The sequence below is a fragment of the Mesoplodon bidens genome (assembly GCF_964165515.1).
Source record: "Mesoplodon bidens genome assembly, chromosome: 8".
Taxonomy (NCBI): Eukaryota; Metazoa; Chordata; class Mammalia; order Artiodactyla; family Ziphiidae; genus Mesoplodon; species Mesoplodon bidens.
The window spans coordinates 32,068,842-32,080,452 of NC_138165.1; the positions used below are offsets into that span (position 1 = coordinate 32,068,842).

Genomic DNA, 11,611 nt, shown 5'->3' on the forward strand with positions numbered 1-11,611 from the left:
ATTCTGAGACTTATAATCTGATGGAATTCACCATGCTAGTTTTTGACCTGCTTGTGACTCATCACCGCTTCCTTCTTTCCTACTTCTCCCTTTTGGAATGGGGGTGTCTATACTATGCTCGTCCCACAATTGTATTTTGGAAGCACAGAGCTTGTCTGGTTTCACAACTTTACAGCTGGAGAGGAATTTTTGCCTCAGATAAATTATACCTCGATTAACACTCATATCTGATTTTCTATTTAGATGAGACTTTGGACTTTGAATTTAGAATTAATTCTCAAAAGATTTAAGGCTTGGGGCTACTGGAGTGGTGTGAATATATTTTGCATGTGAGAATGGCATGAGTTTTGTGGAGCCAGGAGTGGAACAGTATGGACTGAACCGTGTCTTTCCAAAATTCACATGTTGAAGTCCTAGCCACAAATGTGATGGCAGTTGGAGGTGGAGACAGTTAGATTTCAATGAGGTCATGAAGGTGTGACCCTTATGATTAGGGCCCTTATAAGAAGAGACATCAGAGAGCTTGCTTCCTCTCTCTCCCCCATGTGAGAACAGTGAGAAGGTAGCCTTCTGCAACCCAGGAAGAGAGCCCTTACCAGGGAACTGAATCTTCATAGTGGACTTCCCAACCTCCAGAAATGTGAGAAATAAAAGCCTGTTGTTTAAGCCACTCAGTCTATGGTATTTTGTAATGACAGCCAGTGCTCATTAATACAAGTTTTGTCCAAGTTTCTTTGCATTTCCTTCTTTATTTGTTTGTATTTCTTTCTTTATCTTGTCCAAGTTTCTTTGTATTTCTTTTATTTATATTTTTTCCATTTTTCCTTTCCTGCCCTGCACTTGAGAGATCAGATTTCCTTTGATGGGTTTAAATTCATACACCCTTCAATTTTTTTCTGGTTGCTGCCTCTCCTTTCATTTTTTAAAAATTTAACAATATCTCTATCTTCCTGAAATACAGAACAGATACTAAATATATTCTATCTTCCATGGCCTTCTCCCCCAGCAAGTTCTTTTTTTCACCAGACTTAAAAAAAAAAAGCATAACAGACTAATAAAGAACTACTCTTAAAGAAAACATAGGAGCATATATTTATGGTCTTAGGATAGGGAAAAATACTCTTAAGCCAGATCCTCTCCCCAAAATGTGAGTAATGCTAACTTTTTGCATTATTTTACATAATCAGTGAACCAGAGTCAAGTACCAATTGAGTGGTTTCTTTTTCTCACTGTTCTGAAATTTAGATAACCAGGTCTGAAAGAATCAACTGAAGCTTTACTCAGACAGAAATCATGTCTTATTTTGGCCAATTTCTAAACCATTTTGGCCATGAAGTTTTGGAGACTAATAAGCAAATTCTGAACTCCATCTCAAGTTAATTCATACTCTGTGGAGCTCAGACTCCTGGCAGCAGTTGCACCTGAGCAGAGAGGGCAAATAAGCTTACCCTTCCCCCTCTATCTCAACCTCCTCGTCCTCAGGCATACATGGGTTTTTGGGGTTTTGCAGCACGCAAGTTGTAGTGTACTAAAAATCACTCTGGGGGCTTCCCTGGTGGCACAGTGGTTGAGAGTCCACCTGCCGATGAAGGGGACACGGGTTCGTGACCCGGTCAGGGAAGATCCCACATGCCGCGGAGCGGCTGGGCCCGTGAGACATGGCCGCTGAGCCTGCGCGTCCGGAGCCTGTGCTCCACAACGGGAGAGGCCACAACACTGAGAGGCCCGCGTACCGCAAAAAAAAAAAAAAAAAAAAAAAAAAATCACTCTGGGAGCTTCCGGTTGGTGAACAGAGAGGAGATTCGGGAGGAGGGGCGTGCCTGGGGAGTACCTGGGACATCCCGCCCCTTCCCACACACCTCGCCCTGCCTCACGTATCTCTTCACCGGGCTGCTGCTTCTCAATATGCTCAAGGGCTCACCTTCCCGCAGAAGAACTTCTTTCTGGAATAGGCATGGCCTCCTTCTCTCCATCTGAGCATTGGACCCACTGTCAGAGCGGATGGGCAGAGATGCTGCAGAGCCTCCGGGCGCCAGGCCATCTCCCAAGCGGGAGCTACAACTCCCGGGGGCGGCTGCAGACGGCCGGTGAGGCCGCGACGCGCCTGCGCAGTGGCCGAGGCTGCGGTTTGAGGTTCCCGCCAATTCTCTGGGCCATCCGGCCTGGGACGAGTTCCGCGCTCTGTGGAGGCGTTGGACGCCGCCCAGCTGCCCAAGCTGCTTAAGCTTTATTACCAGAGGCTCTTTCCATATGCCCAGTACTGTTGCTGGCTCAACTATGGTGGAGTGATAAAGAATTACTAAATTACTTTCGGCACCGTGAATATTCATTTACGTTGGAAGGATATTTACATTCACTACTAATCCTTCAACAACCAGAGTGATCTGGAAAAGAGGATGTAGACAAATGTTCTAAGTGCTGGGCTCTCATGACATCGGTCATATGCACCATCGACAGAGCCCTGAAGGAGGATTTGGGATTTTTTTTTTTTTTTTTTTTTTTTTTTTGCGGTACGCGGGCCTCTCACTGTTGTGGCCACGAACCCGTGTCCCCTGCATCGGCAGGCGGACTCTCAACCACTGTGCCACCAGGAAAGCCCGAGGATCTGGGATTTAAGCATCGTCTCTGGGTATATTCTGGAAGGAGAGGTGTTCATTGCTGGGTCTGGGATGAATCAGAAAATTGCCCTCTGAAGTACTTTGTGGGGTAGGTGAGTATTTGAGGCTTGTTAAGGGTGGCCAAGACTTTACAAAGAAAGTTCACCTAAGTGAAAAAATTAACCCTTTTGTTAGAAAATCTATAAACATAATAAAAAAAATACATTAACGAATATGTCTTGATCAAGATATTCTTGAAAATAAATCTGGAATAAGATTGTAGGCCTTGTTTCTGAAACAATTCATGATGAACATCAACAATGCTTCCAAAGTCATCACCGTTCGCTTCAGGGTTGGGAGCATTTGAAGCAGGTAGCCAGCAGGTGTCAGAATAACATCGAAAATGACAAATGTGGACCCTGGCTATAGTGAGAGATCGCGCTGCACTACTGTTTTCCACAGCTGGATATCAGTGTTAGCAAAGGAATCAACCATTGACTGAAGAGCCCTTTTAGAGGTCAACCTAAAACAGATTGCAGTGTGCTTATTGGTTTACAGAAAGTAGATCAGTTTGATCCATTTACTGTACCAACCATAAGCACCATGTGCCATGAATTGGATACTATTTCCACTAGTGAATAGGAAAAAGAGAAGGAAGCTGAATCTGATATTAAGCATAGAATCAGAGATTATAAGAAGACCAGCCTGGCTCCTTATGTAAAAGTTTCTGAACAGTTTCTTGAAAGTTTAAGTAAATCAACAAAAGGAGAAGTTATTGAGAAGAGTGATTTACAAAAACACTTCTGAAGATAACAACTCCCTTCAAACCAGTGTGGATATCTTCTACCTTCAACCAACAATCAGATACTTCAAGATCCATTTAATAAATATGGCAGAACCACATATGCATTTTATGCTCAAAGCAATCTTTTTTTCTTAAGAAATAATTATGTTGAAACGATTCCTGAGGCCACCAAAGGAGAGTGTCAAGTTTCCTGGAAGGAGCCATAATGGGAAGAATAAGTGGATTGCAGATAAATTTGTAAAATTTAATATTGTACAAAGATAATTCTAAGATTTCTGATATGAATACACAGTTCTCCTGGTTGCCATATACAGAGGTAAGTGAGCAGTAATATGTCTAAAACTTTAATCTCAGTTCACTGGATACACCCTCCATATTTCTGGAGTGGATGTTCTAGGTGAATGAGGGCTTTGTCCTTAAGTCTTAGATACTTAAGTTAATTGTATGTGGAATGTGTCACTTCCTAATTTTGCTCACTAATATTTTTATTGGTCAGAGCATAGCCCACTGACCATCTTTTAAAAATTATTTTGAACTAGACATCTAAACCTACCAAAACTTCAAAAGATATGAGTTACTAGATTACAATATTAGGGTCCAGTAGAGTATTTTTTACAGCTATTGCAATTGTAACTCCTAACTTCTTCCCTCAGAGAACAATTGGATTAGTCTACCTTAAAGAAGCAGCTTAGAAAAAATAACCAACTTCATTTCACCAACATAAAACCTGTTGTATTTGTCAAAACACTTGGACTTTCCATATATCTAGATACTTAAATTGAATTTTAAAGATTTTGTTTCTTCCATGTTTGATTTTGTGTGATAGATTTTGAAGTGTCAGATTTATTTTGCTTGGTTTTACAACCAATCTGAACAAAGCAGTTGTTCTGGTTTACATTCTATCTTCTGAGAAACATTGAGAAACCGGCTTTTGGGCTAGTGCTTTCCATGACAATGAAATTTTTCTTTCCTTTAACATTGTTTTCTCTATAAGCACACAGTCTTTTTTTTTTTTTTTAATCTTTTGGTTTATATATAACAGATGCTATAATGTAGTCAACACATTTAAATGCCTTGCATTTCTTTCTTTTTTAATTTTTTAAAGAAATATTAAAGACTGTGTACAAAAACCAAATACTCTGGATTGTGGTCTGTATATGAGGATCAAGAAAGTGGCTCAGTAAGAAACAATCTAAATTAGAGTTTATCTGGGAGAAAACCCAGATCAGTGTTCCTTATGAGAAGCATTGAGGTTTTAGTCCCACCTACTGTCCTAAACATGGAATCACATCTTGTAAATAAAATCTTATATGTCATGGGCAAGACTCAAAGACTAGGCAGGTAGCATGAGGCTGGGCACTGACTCAAAGCAGGTACAGTCAAAGGGATGTTTCTTGGTGTTTCTTCATTACTATCCTGAAAAACAACCATGCTAAAGAAGCTATTCTTAGATCTAAGGAATTTGCCAAATATTTACAGGGCCAATCTATAGAAGTACTCACAGATATATCAACTTTAAAAAATAGGAAGGTATGAGATGATAGAAACCCTGATTTGGTAGAAATAAGAATGGATGGTGATGGCAGTCAGGATGGCAGTAACACCTGGGAATAAGAAAGTTCACACACATCTAAGGGTAATTTTACATATACATGAATGAGGTCATATTGTGTGGGTTTTTTTCTTTCTTTTAGTGCAAGTGGAAGATTTCAATACATCCATATTGGAGTTGGATTGAGATATTACACAAAAAACAGGTAAAGACATACAGGCTATAAATAGTGCAATTGGTATATCTGAGTACATAACTATGGCTATATATGTGAGGGGTCTTAAATTCACCAAATCGAGAATAATCTTTTGGAAATTAAAAAAAAATCATGCATTTAGCTAAAATGAATATGTTAAATCCAAAAAGTAAAATGTTTATATATCATATTCTCATAATATAATAAAACTAGAAAGAATTTTAATATCATAGTTATTGGGGAGTTAAGCAGCACACCCATCTCTTGAATCAAAGGAAACAGAAAAATAAAATTATAAACTAAAAATCAATGAAAAGGACAATACTTTATAACTGAACCTAGGGGTTACAGAAAAAGCAGGATTGAGGAAATATTGTACCCTCACAATACTTTGTTATTAATAAAAAAAGATGAAAAATAGAGGAGTTGGTATTTACCTTAAACTATTAGAAAAAGAATGACAATCTCAAATAAGGAAGAGAATTAGTAAAGGTGAAAAGGACTAATTTGCTTAAAAACATTTTATTAAGAAACAATAATATAAAACAAAAACATGCCTATTTGTGTCTGGTTGGAGCAGCCAAATACAGTATTATTTCAAAGTCATCGCAGCAAAGTTTTCAAAGTCATCGCAGCAAAGTTTTCAAAGTATGACTGCCTCATAAACCCAAATCAGAGGCACTTTCACATTTTTAACCATTACCTTTATCAAAATGGATCGATGCTCTAATTTTGAATTGCCATAAGTGTTTCTTACCACCCAGGTTGGGTCCATTTTGATGTTTCACGTATTCCTGCACAGAGGTTAGGAGTGATTGCCAAACATTTTTTGTAGAGGGCCCAAAAGTTAATATCTTCGGCTTTGTGAGCTGGTGCTGTCTGGCATCTGTCTCAACCACTCAACCTGCCATTGTTGCTCAAAAGCAGCCATAATCAATATATAAATGAAAAAAATATGGCTGTTTTCCAATACAGATTTGTTTATAAGAAAAAAAAGAGGGATTTGGGGATGAATTTGGCCTATGGGCTGTGTTTGCTGACTCTGGGTTAGAGTTACTGATTTCAATAAGTGAACAGGAACCATTCATATGCATGTGAATATATAAGCAAGTTCAATTCACAAAGAAGAAGATATTCAGTTGAGAATAATAATAGTGATAATAATAATTACAATTACTGTTATAGTTATCATTCTGGTGGGGCCTTTCTATAGGTCAGGCACTTTATATAGCGTTTTACATGTAATTTCTCGCTTAATATCCACATCAACCTGTGAAGTAGGTACTGATATCATTGCCCTATGGCAGATGAAGAAATAGGGGTCTAGACACTTAATATATTTATCCAATGTTCTAGTTGAAAGGTAGTAGTTTGGGATTTAAAGTCATCTCTGCTGAGTCCAAGTTCTAAACAGCTCCACAGAAATACTTGGAAGTCAGGGTGTCATATACCTGACAAGTCAGGGTATTTTTCCTGGGTGCAGGGAGCTATTTCTCCATGTTCATTTTTCTATGAAGGAACTTTCACTCCATTTCTCAGGAAGGAACACTTCATCACATCCTCCTTTCCCACCTTATTCCAGTATTGAGCTCTCCCCATGGTAGAAGAAGTGAGCATTCTGATTGAGTCTGCCCTTCCCCGAATCACATAATCATGAGGTTAGGACCCAGGCATTATGATTTAGGCAGCATGAACCCAATTATCTCTTGTCTTTTGGGAGAGAACTGTGTCTAGGAAAAGCTAATGCTTGCTCTTGCAAATTCCATGTAGTATGCAGAAGAATCAGGGCTTCTTTTAGGCCCAGCTCATCCACCTGCAATGAGACAGACAGGTCAGAGACCTGAGGGTCTCAAGTCCTAGGATCAAAATAAAGGTAGAAAGACCCTGCTATACTCTTCACTCCAGCTTTACTGGTAAAAATTCTGAGCCTATTTTAATACTTACTGGCTTTTTGTCTGACTTAAATCGGTTAAGTTCCCAAAGATGGGAAGAGTGATTAATTAGGCTCCCTCAAACCTCTTGACAATAGGAGCCATAGAGATTACAATACATGTCTGAGACTACTTAAGAACAAATCCGGATTGTTTCTGGAATGTTGTCATCTACCTAGAGTGTACCCAAAGGCAGAGTAACTCTAAAATCTGCTGATTTTCTCTCCATTTGACAACTCTTTAAGAAAGTTTCTTAAATAATTGCCTATAATGAAGTTAATGGAAAATGAACAAATTACAGCCTGATCATGAAATGGGCTAGAAGTGAACCTAATGAGACAATATGAAATTGCAAAAGACTGTGGAATGAATTACAAGGGTCAGTGGTCATCATTACTTAGATGAACCGTTTGACATGATGAAATTCAACTGTGAAGTGATGATTGATGCAAGAACAAGTATGTAAAAGGAAGGATAGTCACCAGTCTCTGTTTTCATGGAGTTTTAATGTTCATCCTTAATGTAAGAAGAATTTAATTCAGGCCCAAAGATAAAGTCTTTAACTGAAAAAACGGTGGCAAGGCCAATAAGTTACTGAGCTGAGGAAAAAACTCATTTGTCTATGACATTTTAAATGGCTTCTTCTTTTAGATTCTAGATTCTAGAGATATTACCTAAGCCTATGACTCAGGACACTCATTAGAGCTATGCTTTCATGCAATCAAACAGAAATAACAGATTCTCTTGGCATCATTTAGTGAGATCACAGCCTGTCAGTTTGCACTCTGAAACTACTGAGAAAGCAAAACTTTGTTTGGGTTGTGAGAATTCTCCCCGAGTAAGTGTAACTGAGGTGAGAGGGATGTCTGGCAGGTAGAAAGTTTTTTCTTAAATTACTTTGAGGACTAAAACTTGTTAATCACACATCATTTAAGAAGCACAGTCAGAAGATACTTTGGAATTATTCCTGGTTTATCTACATAGCATCAGTAATAATATATAAAGAAAATAGGTTTCTTTCCCCAGTCTGTTGTGTTTGAGTATAAGATTATACTAAGATATGAATTCTTTCCACTGTTATTTAAATATAAATTCAATCAGCCTTGGAAAGCTTCTGACCAGCAGATAGATAGCATAGATGTACAACAAATGGGAAAAGATAATCATGTATTAATTGGAAACAATGAAGAAATTGAGTTTTAGATTATGGGTAAATTAATGAAAGACTGTACTATAGTGGAAAATATACTATTTGAAATGTAAATTATACTTTAGGATATGGATGAAGGGAGTAATTAACACAGAGGAAAATGTAAGCATTGCTTCTAGAAAAGTTTGTTTCAAACAATATAATTCCAGAATGCCTTTTATGTAATAAAGTTTATATATAAAAATGATATATGCTTGGATTTATATCATTAGTTCTCAGGAGCTATTGTTTTTTTTTCCTCTGATAATCTTAAACAATGGAATAAAAAATTGGTACTTTATAGATTAAGCACATAACATGTTTTTACATCTACATTGCCTCTCTCCCTTCTCTCACTATCAATCTTTTACTCCTCCAGGGGTAATCCAGTTTCGAAAAACTAAGATACTATATTGAAGCCACTTAAAGCATCTCTGAAAACAAAACAAAACTGAATGACGTTAACTTTATAATGTTCCAAGAATTAACTTTAATTGTCTCTGTCCTCAGCAATAGCAAAATAATTGACCCTTTGAGGTGAATCAATACTAGTCCTTTTGCTCCTTTGCCAACCTTGAAATAAAAATAATAATAATAAGTTATGGGTATACTGTAGGGGTATTACATTCCTATTGCTGTTGTAGCAAATTATCACAAACATAGTGGCTTAAAACAACACAAGTTCATTACCTTATAGTATGGAAGGTCAGAAACCTTAAAATCCAGGTGTCATAGGGGCTACATGTTTTCTGGAGGCTATAGAGAGGAATCTGTTTCCTTGCCTTTTCCAGCCTCTAGAGCCCTCCTGCACTCTTTGGCTCATGGCCCCTCATTCCATCTTCAAAACTCTCTCTGACTCTGATATCCCTGCCGCCCTCTTATTAGGACCCTTGTGATTACACTGGACCCACTCAGGTAATCCAGGATAGTCTCCCTAATCAGAGGATCCTTAACTTAATCACATTTTCAAAGTCTCTTTTGCCAGGTAAGTTAACATTGATATTCTGAGTATTGGGATATGGACATCTTTGGCAGGAGAGGAGGAAGGTAGTGTTCTATCTACTTCAGTAGCATTTACAAACCTGAGTCTAAATTTAATGTGGTCTAGGGAAGAGAAAGAAAGTAATACAGATGAAAAAAGAAAAAGACCTCTTTGGAAACAGTTTAAGTTCCTTCCTTATCACTAAAACTATAATACAATGAAAGAGGTTAATATAATCCCTATGGGATATTAAATAGGAAATAAGTTCTGTTAAGGCAGAAGCTGGTCTTTTTTTGGAGAGTAATTTTTAAAATTTGGACCATAATGTATTTAAACAATTTATAGATGTGAATTGCCTTCCCTCCCCCATTATCTGCCTTATCTGTCCTTCTGCAGATATGTAAATGGAAGTCAGAGAAAAAATAGAAAAAGAACTTCACATTCAAGAAATTTTATAAAAAGTATCTATCTGACCAGCTTCATGATTATATTCTAGTCCAACTCCTACCATTTCCTATGTAAATTATTATAAGTGTCTAGTTACTGGTGTTTCTTCAAGGCTGTTTCCTACAATCTATCCTACAGATTATTCTTCTTAACACAAGCTGCTTGTACATCATTTTGTTGCTTCAACACCTTAAGTCATACCACTTGACAGACTGATTCATTGGTTAATCATTCTTTCATTCATTAGTTCATTCTACTGATATTTTATTGGCCATTTTCTAGAGTTTATGCTAGACACTGGATGGGGGTGTGTGTGTGTGACAAGCACAAAACAATGTAAATGCGTGAGTTTTTACAGCCTTTTCCAAGCTCACCACCACTGAGAATTATTTTGTTACTTGAGGGAGACAGTAGCCTACTGCTTACTGATAGACAGTGGTCTCAGATTTTCTAAGTTCAGACAGGGCTCAACCATTTATCATTCCTCTGATCTTGATAGATTACTAACTCCTTTGTGCCTCATATCTTTCCTCAATAAAATGAGAATTGTTTTAGCGTTTACATAATGGGGTTTTTGAACCAATCCATGTAAAGTACTGAAATCAGCACCTGACACATAAAGAAGCCCTTAGTAGATGTTAACCATTAATATTTCCCAGTCCTCACTTATTTCTTTAAGGATTTCCTACTAACCAGAGATCCCCATACTTATCCTAATAGTGAGTAAAAGGAAAAGCTGGAGAAGAAGAGAGGCTAGTGGGATTTGCTTTGGCTAAACCACAGGATTTTTCTTGGGAGAGAAAACAGGAAAGAGAAAAGAAACAGAGATGACTAGGAGGTATAAGAAATATTGAAAGTGAAAAAAAATGGGGAAATGATTTTTAAGAACATGCCTTAGTAAGATACTGAGACTTGAGAATTTCTAAGATAATATAGTAGAGACTAAAATTGCTTTTATTTAAGGTTGCCAGATCATTTTTTCATTCATTTTCATTCAGCAAATTATTAATGAGCCAACACTATGTGTCATATCCTGTGCTAGATGGTCATGATAGTCATGAAGAGAAAAACCAAACTAGGTTTCTGTCTGCATTTAGTTTTTGTAGAAGCAGGATGACAAACATTGAATAATCAGACATGCAGATGTTAAATTATTAATGTTGTAATTGCTACAATTGTAAAAGTAGAGGAGTTTAATATACTCAGGATTGTCAATGAAGCTTTCCCTGGAATCTGAAGGATGAGTAAGTGAAGTAGTATAGCCTTTTCTAGGAACTAAAGGAAGAAGTGCAGCTGAGGTACATTCAGTTAGGTGGTGCTTGGAGTGAAAGGAGACTGAATGGGTAGAAAGATGTCAGACCATGTGGGGTTCTGAGGATCTTAATAATGATTTTGATCTTGTCTTTAGGAGAAATGGATTGATATAATCACTTTTACATTGTGAGAGGGTTTTTCTTCAGAGACTGCTTGGAATAGAAGAGGATATGTGAATGGACCAGTAGGTGGCTATTGCATTAGTACTGGTGAGAGCTGATAGTGGCTAGGAACAGCGTAGTGATGTCATAAATGTGGAGAGTATATGGATTTAAAAGCTGTTTAAAAGTGTATCAACAGGTTTCACTAATAATGATGGAGTGGGTGGAGGATCAGTAAGAAAGCACCACGGATGACTCCTAATTTCTGGCTTGAGAAACTAGCTGGACAGACAGCAGCTGTTTCCTGGGAAGACTGGAGGGGACTAGAAACTGTGTAAGATTTATTTTTGACTCATTGAAAACTCTCTCCTCAAAATGAAAACAGAGTTTATCTAGAATTAAAATCATCACCCTACATCACCCTAGGGTTTTCCTGGTGGTGCAGTTGTTGAGAGTCCACCTGCCGATGCAGGGGACACGGGTTCATGCCCCAGTCT

At 37.8% G+C, this 11,611-nt stretch overlaps 1 pseudogene across 1 annotated transcript; it reads left to right on the forward strand.

Annotated features, from left to right (window-relative positions):
* Positions 1 to 2,428: 2,428 nt before the first annotated feature.
* On the forward strand, positions 2,429 to 3,404 carry LOC308621307 (DNA primase small subunit-like; annotated as a pseudogene). The gene has a single exon. The product of its transcript is annotated as a DNA primase small subunit-like (transcript).
* The last annotated feature ends 8,207 nt before the right edge of the window (positions 3,405 to 11,611 follow it).